Source organism: Sesamum indicum, linkage group LG16 (genome assembly GCF_000512975.1).
Source record: "Sesamum indicum cultivar Zhongzhi No. 13 linkage group LG16, S_indicum_v1.0, whole genome shotgun sequence".
NCBI classification, from domain to species: Eukaryota; Viridiplantae; Streptophyta; class Magnoliopsida; order Lamiales; family Pedaliaceae; genus Sesamum; species Sesamum indicum.
In genome coordinates this window covers 4,351,476-4,362,602 of record NC_026160.1, presented here as the reverse complement: position 1 = coordinate 4,362,602, position 11,127 = coordinate 4,351,476, and the positions used below count along the sequence as shown (strand labels likewise).

The 11,127-nt window shown below is 33.7% G+C and overlaps 1 long non-coding RNA gene across 3 annotated transcripts; it reads left to right on the top strand.

The window, feature by feature from the left end:
- Positions 2,718 to 11,092, top strand: LOC105178731. 3 transcript variants are annotated; one of them, XR_002288418.1, is made up of 9 exons: positions 2,718 to 3,222; positions 4,467 to 4,552; positions 5,141 to 5,271; positions 6,988 to 7,415; positions 8,311 to 8,423; positions 8,608 to 9,103; positions 9,254 to 9,359; positions 10,557 to 10,802; positions 10,966 to 11,092. It is a non-coding gene; the product is annotated as an uncharacterized LOC105178731 (long non-coding RNA). The 3 variants fall into 3 exon arrangements; XR_002288417.1 differs by having other exon boundaries at positions 8,311 to 8,732; positions 8,991 to 9,103; XR_002288416.1 differs by having other exon boundaries at positions 8,311 to 9,103.

The following is an 11,127-nucleotide window of genomic DNA, read 5'->3' as shown; positions in this document are numbered from 1 at the left end:
ATAATTGATTTCTAAAATAAGGAAAGGCACTACAAAACTTTTGTATTTTTGAATCTCAAAATCTTCTTAAAAGAGTTTTGATCTTTAATAAAAAAAGAAAAGAAAAATATTAATTGATTATTTAAATTTTATTAATAGTATAGTTTAATTGTAAAAGAATAGATGAGTTTGTTTGAGTCGAATTTGGAGTAAGTGGTAGTAGAAAGTATTTTAAATAAAATTAATTGTTATTTATTAATGCCGATTACTTGAAGAGTTGTTGAAATTATAAAAAGAAAAAAAAATGTGAGTGGACACTTTGAACTTGGTTTACGCTAAGGTATTAAATTGAATACATATATGTAAATTGTACCATGGATATAGCTATTAAGAGAAAAGCAAATGCGCAACTATCAAGTAACCAAAAAAGAAAAAAAAAATGATAAATTTGCTGGAAAATTACATATAATTTACTACACCTACAAAAAAAAAATCTGTTTCTCAAACTTTTCGTAGAAAATCAAAATTAAAATGACGTATCATGATAATTGCACAAAATTAATTGACTTAGTAATATGAAAAAAAAAAGAAAAATTGAGAGAAAAAAATGAATAATAAAATCTATACAGCTCATAAACATTGCAATGAAGAATTCGTTAAGGACATTTGTACTAATGTACATATGAAGTATGTTGGAACAATTTTGATTTTTTCGGTAAACAATAATTATGATTTTGGTCCCTATACTTAACCACTTTTTCAATTTTGATCCCAAATTTTCGAGCTTGACAATTTAGTCCTCAAACTGATAATTTTTTATCAGTTTTGGTCCCTACCGCTGGATTTGGAGTTAAAATTGCTAGAGAAATGTCATGTAATGTGCATGTGAGGCAAAAATGATAGGGAAAAAATAGGGAGAATCACGATTTTGGTCCCTAAACTTAACCATGTATTTAGTTTTGTTTCTCAAATTATCAGGATTGACAATATACCATTTTTTTGTGCTTCAATCTCTCATTTTTTCCAACTGCCATTTCTTTCCCGAAGGAACCCTAGCTCGATTTCCACTCGATTTTATTAAATTTACTAATAATTTTTTATTATTCACTAAATTAAACCAACCTTTCTCATTTTTCTTCAAAATTTATTTGAAGTTCTTGAGTTTTTAGGCCCAAATTGTAGAACCCTCAAACCCTAATTATAATTTGGACAAGCATGAATTTTTCTACTCGGATTGCAAAATGTCCCTGGTGTTAAAAATGAAAGTTTAAATCCACAATTGCAGAAGCATTTGAGGAGTTTTGGAAATGAATTTCATTTCTCCCTCTCTAGTAAAGCTTGAACAAAAATGGTGGAAATTTATAACCAATTTCATGAAGCATCCAAGCTCCAAGGTAGGAAAAAAGGAGGTTTTCTTCCCTCTGATGTTGCTCTGTCAATTCTAACAGAAAATTTAATCAAAGGGACCAAAATTGACAAAAAAGGGTCAGTTTGAAAACTAATATTGTCAAGCTCAAAAGTTTAGAGACCAAAATTGAATAAATGGTTAAGTATAGGGATCGGAATCATAATTCTCCCAAGCATGTTTGATATCTTTTTTATATTCTCTATTCTCGATAGCTTATGTTTATTACCATATGAAAATCTATTTAGTTTTTCTTGATTTATTGTTTATTCAAAATATTCAAGAAACTCAATAATATTGCATTCTATTGAATTATTACCCCACAAAATTGCTACTCCAATTAATTCTAATTGTAGAAATGGAATAGTATGCAAGATTATTTATTTATGATTGCCATTTTACATTAAAAAATTGGACACACAGTTTGGCCTGTTGGTTACATAATTGTTTATAAGATAATTAATTATGAGAGAATTAATTTTAGAAAGAATTATTATAACACTTGGATTCTAAATTAATTATACAAATGCAGATTGTAATTGAATTCCAAAATTAACATCAATTGTAACCTTAATGAAGGAATTAAATGAAATTACACGTTTGAAGTGTTTGAGATGTCAACTTTTACTTCTAAAATGACTAAGAAAAGTGTTTTTAGGCGAAAAGTTATAACCACCTTGAAGTGTGCTTCCAGCTGATTTGGCTTTTTTGTAAACAAATCTAACTTTTTTTTCACTACCGTACCCTTATTATAATAATCTTTATTCAAGTTTATCTTTTTAAATTTATTTTTGAAAATGTATATTTAAAGTTGATATTGGATTTATTATGTTTTGAAAAAATAATTATTATTGACAAACAACAAGTGAAATGATAAGCAAAAAAATATATATTTTTTATATGGACAAAACGGTCTTTAATCGATTAAATTTATTTCAGAAGTGATTTTTCTCCAAACACTATCCAATTTAATTATGCTTTTTACTTTTTCTTTACAAACAATACCCACTTTTGATTCTGCTACAAATTTCAACTTTCTATACAAAAATCACTTCTCCAAATATTATCCACTTTAACTTTTGTTTGCTTTTTTATTTTTATTTTTTACAAACACAACCCATTTTTAATTCTGCTACATTTTTTAACTTTTTCTACAAAAATTATTTATGTAAAAATAGAAGTTTTTGAAAACACTGCCTTAACCTTAATCTCAAGATCAAACGGACATTTAAAACATAAAATTTTAATTAATTCATAATAAAAGTTGTAACTGAAAAATAATAAAAAAATTATAAGAGTACTTTTGCAAAATAAAAAAATACCCGTTCCCTCCCTACCTCCCATCTTTAGTCTACTTTGCAGAAACACACCATCAAACCCTCATATGTTTCTCTTTCCAGATTCAAGAAACCCTCAAATCTACTCTCCGATCTTTTGTAGAAACCCTCAAAATTATCGCTCACAAACCCACCATCAAACCCTCTCTATTCCTGTAAAAAACCTCAAGATGTACGAAAGAAAAACCACCGAGAAGTGTCGGAGCTACACATCAAGGTAGCCCGAGAGAAATGTTGGAGGTCCTCGCTTTGTGCACACAAAGACTCGGCGAAATTAGAAAGAAAAGAAATAAAGGAATGAAACCAAGAAAATCCGCACACGTAGCTTCAGCGAATGAGCTACGGTGGAGTTAGTGGTGCAGTGTGCCGATGATGGCCGACTTAAGGCGGAGAACGTGATGGGGCTTGATGGTGCCCCTATGCTAAGGCAACGCCCACAGGAGAAGCACCCGTGGAGGTTGGGTGCAACATAGAAAAATCGGAAAAAGAAAAAACCCACAGGTAAAAATCCTCAAAACCATTCTTCGTTTGATGTACTTTTGGGTCGTTGTTGGAGATTATGCTATGTGAATCATACTTTCTACGTGGGTATTAGTGGTGACTTCATGATATAATTGCTTGGGTAAGTTTGACCTCATCTATTTTGCAATTTCTTGTAAAGTACGGCTATCATCATAACAAGTACGAATGCCTTGTTTAAGAAACTATCACTTTTGGGTGTGGTGTGTCCACAAGGATTCTTGTTGTTCTTAGTTATATGATAGTTTTCTAAGTTATTGAAGGATAGATGGTTAAGGCTTCGAGCTATTAATTTACTTATCTTTTTAACCAATGAAGTCATATGTTCCACATGAAAGGACGAGGAATGCAAGTCTAAAACTGTTGTTGTACATTTCTGCTCCATCTTTTGATAGTTAGTTTAGGATTTTCACCTAGGAGCGAGTTCTGCATTTCAAATATTGTATGTCAGGCGGTTTCTTTGTTTCTTTTGTTTCTGCATTCTTATTGCCATAACTAATCAACCAATAGTTTGTTTGTGCTGATGATCACTAACTGTATCTATTACTCTATTCCTCCATTGATCGCTATTGTTTTTTTTTTTTGAGTTTATTTGTTATCTAATCCGAAGACTTCCTTATCAAATGTTATCATCTTATTTTGCTTTCTGAAATGTTGGACTTGATAAACTCCCCACACCTCATTTTTACTTCCTGTTTGATTCTTTATGAAAAAAGTCGATTATCATCTGTATTTTTTCTTGCTTTAGTTATCTCATCACTCATGTTTTGCTGACACAAAGAACTAGTACTATTATTATTATTTAAATGAAATGGCTGATGGTAGTTTCTGAAAGAAATTTTTAAATAGTGGAAGAATGAAATCAATTGTTGCTCAAAATGAGACCTTAAGGTCTATTTTTGTCTTTGTTTAAATTTTCATGGTTTTTATTCTCATTATTAAGACTTGATCTATGAATTAGTCTTTAAACTGTACTGAAATCTAAGATCCTGCAATTATAAGGCTTTCCCACTGACCCTTTACAATTTATTTTGAGGATATCAAGATTGAGCTTAGCTCTACTAGTTGCAGTTAGATATTCTTTTTCTTCTTTTAGTTTGACTGAGCCTTTCTGCCCGTTGTTTCCTGTTTCCTTACATATGTTCCATTGCTTGTTTTACAATATTTTCTAAAAAAGTGGTAGTTCTAAACACATTATATGTCTCATTTCATCTTCCAACTTACAGATTATGTTGGGAAAAGCTATTTCAACAAAGGGAAAAAACCACAATCTTCAATATTTCTGCATCATCAATTGTTATCAAATGGAGGGGTAAGATATTTTTCTTTCTCACTTCTCTTATGACCATCCTTGCTTGGGCCCGCTCGGCTCATCATGCCCTATTCAGTATTTCTTTGTTGCATTTGATTGCTGCTATAATTTATATTGATAATCTTAGTTCTTTTGCTTTCTTTGTCCTCTTTCTTTTTCACCTTCACTAGTTATATAGCGTTATCCACGTTGCACATTGAATTAAGAGTAATTAGAGACCTCTTTTTTTTAGCTAAAATCAAGTACAACATATTGTATATGATATTATTAATTGTCTTCTAGTTGTGTGGCCACATCATTGTCTCAGGTGCACTTCTTTTTTCATATCAACAATCTTGTTTCTTCTTTGCCTTAATTGTTGCTTTCTACAAGTTATATTTGCTAGACTGCTATGGTTTATTATGATAACTGCTATTTGATAGAGCTTGAGGGAATCATCAAAGCTTTAGAAGTAAACCCTGTTTGTGATTTATTTATTCAAATTCCCCAATGACTGAATGACACACAATGCAATAATTTCTCTTATGAACATGTAGGAGTTTAGGTTGAGGAATTCCAAACTTATCTATTTGTCTTCATGCATGATAGCTACCAAGGGAATGTGTATGAGGTGGCAACAAGGAGGAATACTACAGCTGTGTTGGTGGCTGGGGCTTTGAAAACAATGAAGCAGATGATGATTAAAGAAAGTAAAAAGTCTTTGCAAAGTGATAATGGTGGTAAAAAGTTTTCTTGGCTTCCACTTTTCATTTTATTCATTAGACATGTTTCCTTTTATGTGCGTGTATTGTTATCTTGAAATCTTGATATCTTGATATTCATCATTTGCACCATAGTGCAAATGTACTTTTCTTTAGATTTAGCAAGTTTGTTCTTTTGAAAAATATTCCTGGATGGTTTTTCAGTGGTTTTCCAGTTGATTTACTATTGTGGTTGTTTTTTATCCTTTTTTATTTATATGTACTTTAGTGTAATCTCATCCAAGTAAACAATACGTCTTGCCCTTTATGGTATATCAAGTTTTGTGAGACATGTTTGATTGTCGGAATGTCAATATGTTTATTTAACATTTTGGGGTCAGACTCTTGGTTCAATTAAAATAACATGGAAGTACTCATCCAATTTTCATTTGAAGGACCCAACAAACTATTTCAACTGTAAAGAATTCCACCTTTTTAAGTTTTCATTTGTCTTTTCTGTTATATTATCAAACTACTACTTTTTTTTTTCGAGTTTATCGAGAATGATAGTTGGTAATTTGACAAATAAATGTGAGTTAGGAAGCATAAGATTTAGACATGAATGTGCACTTGCGTTATGTGATTGTTGCTCTGAGTAAATGTGGAGTAGTTGAGGCCTAATTTCATGCATTTTGAATTGCTTTGAAATAGAGTTGGAATGTCTGTGCTTTCCACTCAATCATAGGAGTTCTTGTGAAATCATATTTGTTTGCCAAAACGCCACCCGATTGATCCTTATAAGCTTAACATGGGACATGCATCATTTTGAAAAATTCAAAGGCCCTTCCCCTTACCATGAAAAAAAAAAAAAAAGACCGAAATACGACGTTTTTTGGTTGAGTAACCGGGTGCCTTCACCACAAGTGTTGTCATTCGCGTCAAAAGACCGAAATACGGCCTAAAGAACGTAAGTCACGGGCAAAAACAAAGAAAAAAGAAAGAAAATAAAATCCGTGGCAACAAATGGGGAAGAAAAAAGGGAAAAAAATCATTAGTGGCCAAAGAAAAAAAAGAACAAAAGTTGTCCCAACTTAGGCAGAAATAAGGAGATAAAGGGTATTGTGTTGAAGTGACGAGTATGGTGACATTTAGAAACCTATGATTTTGTGGAAGCTTGATTGTTCTACTCTCTACATGGCGAGACAAAGTGTTGTGATGTGATTGGCCTTTTACCCTCATTATGATAAGTTAGCGCTTGCATAACGTATTGCGACATTTGTGTTTTGAGATTATGTGCATATAGGTTATAGGTTACATTTGTTGTTATGGAATATTAGCACAATGTTTATAACATGTTTTTTGCAATGTCGGACTTTTGCTTGAGGACAATAATTGTTTAAGTTTGGGGAGTTTGATAAGCTTAGCTTTACATATTTATAATAGCGGATAATAGTATTTCGTTGTGTGGGAGGCAATAACTTCAAAAAATTGCAACAGTCCTTTCCTTCTATTTTTTGTTTATATCTAAAAATTGTCACATTCTTTTATGGCTATCTGAAAATCCCGTGTAAAAGCCTTTATTTAGACTTTATCTGACTACTATTTTTGGTTGGTTGGGAGGTGATAGATTCTGACCGTGATGTTATTTTACCAATATAAGTGACAATAATTATTCTAAAAATGTTTAAATGCTATATTATCATAATTGTCTTTTATTTTATGTATTATTCCTCTTAGATGACCATATCAACACAGGGTAAATATAACCTCTCAAAGCTACATGAAATATACAATTTGGCTAAGAGATGTTTGGTGGTGGCATTCCTAAGAAGGATGGAAAAATTGATTGTGCTGAAGACTCTTTCGGCAGGCAAGGCAAGCATTTTTGATTGTATCAGGACAACTGCAGGTTGAAACATATGCCTGTGCGCTCAGTCGTGTGTATACCTTCAGGCCAACATGTCGAGTATTGCCTGCGTGACTGAAAGAGTGGTTATTCAAAGTATCCATGTCTCATCCTATACCATTAACATTCTACGTTATAATGTACTTTGTCTTTACAGATGGATGGATACCATACAGTTAATATGAAGATTATCATGGCAACTAACCGAGCTGACACTTTGGACCCTGCCCTCCTATGTCTGGGAAGACTTGATCGTAATATTGAGTTCGCTTTGAAGGTGAATCTCGAAGATCATTTACTATTTGACATTTGCTGGTTCTTAAAGTAAACTGCATTTATATTAAACTGTCCTCACATCTCACTCACAAAAAAAAGTCTTAACCCAGTTAACCTTTAAAAGATGAGAAACTGCGAAAGAGGCTAAGAAGAAAGGGACAATCCTCCTTAGTGAAGGAGAAAAGAGTTAATGCAACCATGGAAAAAAAGTTATTCTACATCAAGATTGACATAGATGCCTGAACTTCTCTATCACCGTAAACTGTAGTTTCTTTATGTTCTTATAGTTGATAGAGAATGGGCCTTGTTTGTAGGTTTGTACTGCTAAAATGAGTTTAAGTGATGAGTTAGATTTGGAGGATTATTTGTCTCTACCATATAAAATCCGTGCAGCTGAGGCCGGTGATACTGCTCACTTTTTCCACATTCATACAGTTAGAAATTTAGTTAATTATTTACAATTTTATATGCTAGAGACCTCTTCCTCTGATATCGCCACGATCCCCCATATTTGAAGCAAAATCTTATTGTCCATTGTCAAAACCAGGTTTTCTTAAAAAATGATACATTTGGTCAATCTCAACTGTCATTCAATATAGTTTCTGAGGCGAAGTCTGCCATGGGACTGAGCAACCTGATGAAGTTCTACATTCACATACTAATACTAACTGAGTTGAACTTTATTAGGTTTCCAATTTGACCTCTAATTATTAGTAGTTAGTCTTGTCGTTTTACGTTGTTATTTATCGTGGGGGTGAAGGTTTGCACAAGATTGGGTAACCAAAACAAAAAATAGATTACTGGAGATTTGTTCCTTAAAATGCCTCCTTAGATACCTTGTGTTTAACAAAGGAAATCTACTTTATGTAATAGTGCAAATGGTTTCTATCTTCTAGGTGATACCATATTTCAGAAAATTGAAGGTGTTGAAGTGTGCCTATTTGGAATGTGCGCTTGAGAATGGATCTGATTGTCAGCAGTTGATCATCGCTGATCTTACGTGGATTCAGTTAAGTATTTCAGGCCAGAGGTCAAAGCAGTGACTGGAGAACCTCTGCAAACATTCGTGCACCATGAATTTTGTCAAGTTTCTGGAACCACTGCCCTTTTGCTATTGCTATCTTCTCTGTTGTGGCAAGATATTGTAGTTGCAATTTCTGGTGCAAGTACCCATAATATTCTTATATATTCAGATTCGACACTTAGAATACTGCAAAAAGTGAAGTTTCAGTAGCTGTTGTCATGGGCTTGCCCTCCGTTGAAAGGAGAAGATTGCATTTTGTATTGCAAGCAGAAATTCAAAAGACACCAAAATCAGGTAAACTTAGGGAGTGGTAAGTTTGGTGGTGGTTTGATTATTATACTGTTAATTATGAGTTGTGAGTATGTCCCACTATTTTATTTGAATTATTGCTTTGGTTTCAAGTGCTTGTCCATGCTAAGAAAAGCTGCAAAGAAAAATATTGTACTTGACATCGCTATGATAATTTATTTGTGTCTACCCGTGAATGCAAAGCAAAGGTAGATGCAGCGTGGTTGCCATACTTTGATTGGGATTCTTGGCTTGGTGCTCCAGAGGACATGATCTATCAACTACAACAACAAGAGGATAGGAGAAAACAGCATAAGAAGGGAACTATGAAGAAGATGATCACGAAAAAAGCTCTGGAGGCATCTGGCCAAACTGTGGTAATTTCATGGTTAAATTCGCAAAGTTTGTTTGGCCCTTTCAGTGCTGTAAGCAGGGATAATTTTATTTTTGTATGTGTCAATTTTGATGTTGTTGTTATTGCCCTGCCATATCACAATTTTGAGTGCAACCTTACTTTGTTTATATAGCTTGGTGAAACAATATCACCCAGGAAGGAAGACTCTGTCATGGTACACTTACAGCATGCATGTGCGCACGCATTGCTGCATTCCGATCGTCTCTGGAAATTGTTGGGTTTGTGTATTTCATTTTCCTAAATACTATTCTATTTCTGGTTTTGGTAATTTAGTGGTGCTATCAAGCTTTCATGTTATTGGAGTAGACATTTTGGATAGCCAAAAGAAGGAAGGAAAGAATAGAAGGATGTTGGGATTTTGTTGCTTTAACCCTCGTTTCTTCTTTCTTAACCAACCTTCTCTCTCTTCATGGTTGGAGACAGAGGTACTTGAAGAAAGAGTAGTGCTTATAAGTGTAATAAACAATAATTGACAGGAAGTGGAATAAGTTGGTTGACATATGCCATGTGATATTATTTCATGTATCCTTGAGAAAACTTTTTTCTTGCATTGCTTGTTCACCATTATAAGTTGCTCGCAATTAATGTTCTTTTGCCACTGAGCTGGTTCTTCAATTCGAGAAAGGGGAATTAGGGGAGAGAATTGAAGGTGCAAAGTTTGGAATGACTGCTTGTCAAACAATTAGAAATAGCTGTAGCATGATTAACATTGTGCTCAAATGGGTTGGTGTTTTACATTTTGATCAATTATGAATTATGATATTCCCTTAGTTTATTGATACTTTATAACTATAAAATTCTACCACATTGGATCTTCTTTTTGTTTATCTAGATTTCTTCTTGCTTCTAATATAATTACGGCTGGTAAGAATGAAAAGACAAGTGCTAAACAGTGCCTTCAACTATCCCCCTTTTGGCATATAATGTGATGTTAAGTAAGGTTAGTTTGCAACGGCTGACCATAATCGTTATGTTCAACTACTTTCTGCTATCTTATTATTTTTTACACTTTTCCTGGCTGCAGCTTTATTACTATTTAAAGGTAACTTGTTGCTTGAAAAATTTTGCTAGAGTGGAAGCAGGGAAAAAAGGCTAGGGGACATGTGTGCATAGAAAATCAGTTTCTTTCTTTGTGTAGTTAGTAGTAGTGAGGGCCCTTCTACAACTCCCTATGCAGAGGAGATAGATTCTGTGGGCTTCACTCTTTAGAATTTTCTTTGAATGTCATGTAATAAGGGGTTTAGCACCTGTTAAATTTGCAGTTTTATGGTGATTTATGAATGTTTGTTGAAATGATTGTCACGCTAATGTGTTGTTGACATTGAGAATGGGTTTATATGGGTGGTTTTGCAACTTTTGTGTGAAATTATGTGATGTATGTGTGAGTCTTATAAATGATGTTCCTTGGTTTCCAGCAAATGGTTTGGTCTCGAGAATTTGGTTGATGCGAATATGAGGATATGTGAACATGTAGAAAACGAAGTGCAGATATTTAAGGATGTTGTGGATGAGATCAGAGAAGTTGGAGGAAGTTAATGCTTGCAATAGAGGAAGGTGATTTTGATGTTGCAGTGCTCAAGAGCCGGAGGGTCAAGAACCAAGCTTTGCCAAAGGACTTGGTTGAATTTAAGTAGCTCAACAAGTGGCACATTGTTACTGAGGTATTGTGAAGCGTTATCATTCCTCCCTCTTTTATTTTCTTGGTTTCCGGACTGATTGGAGTGTATTTCTTCATGTTTTTGCTGCTCTAATTTTATCTATTTAGGAATAATATTTCTGTTCTGTCACCTTGCTGAAACTGTGTTGTTGCTCTCTATTCTTCAGCTTTTTGGTGCAGGATACATAGTAACTAACCTTGTAAGATGGTGAGTTAGTTCCCAAAAGAGTCCCAGCTAGAACATGAGATGATCCTTATGTAGTTACAAAAAAGTGTATATTGTCCTTCCCCCCCCCCCCCCCCCCTTTGAACGCGGCAGGGGGGGGGGA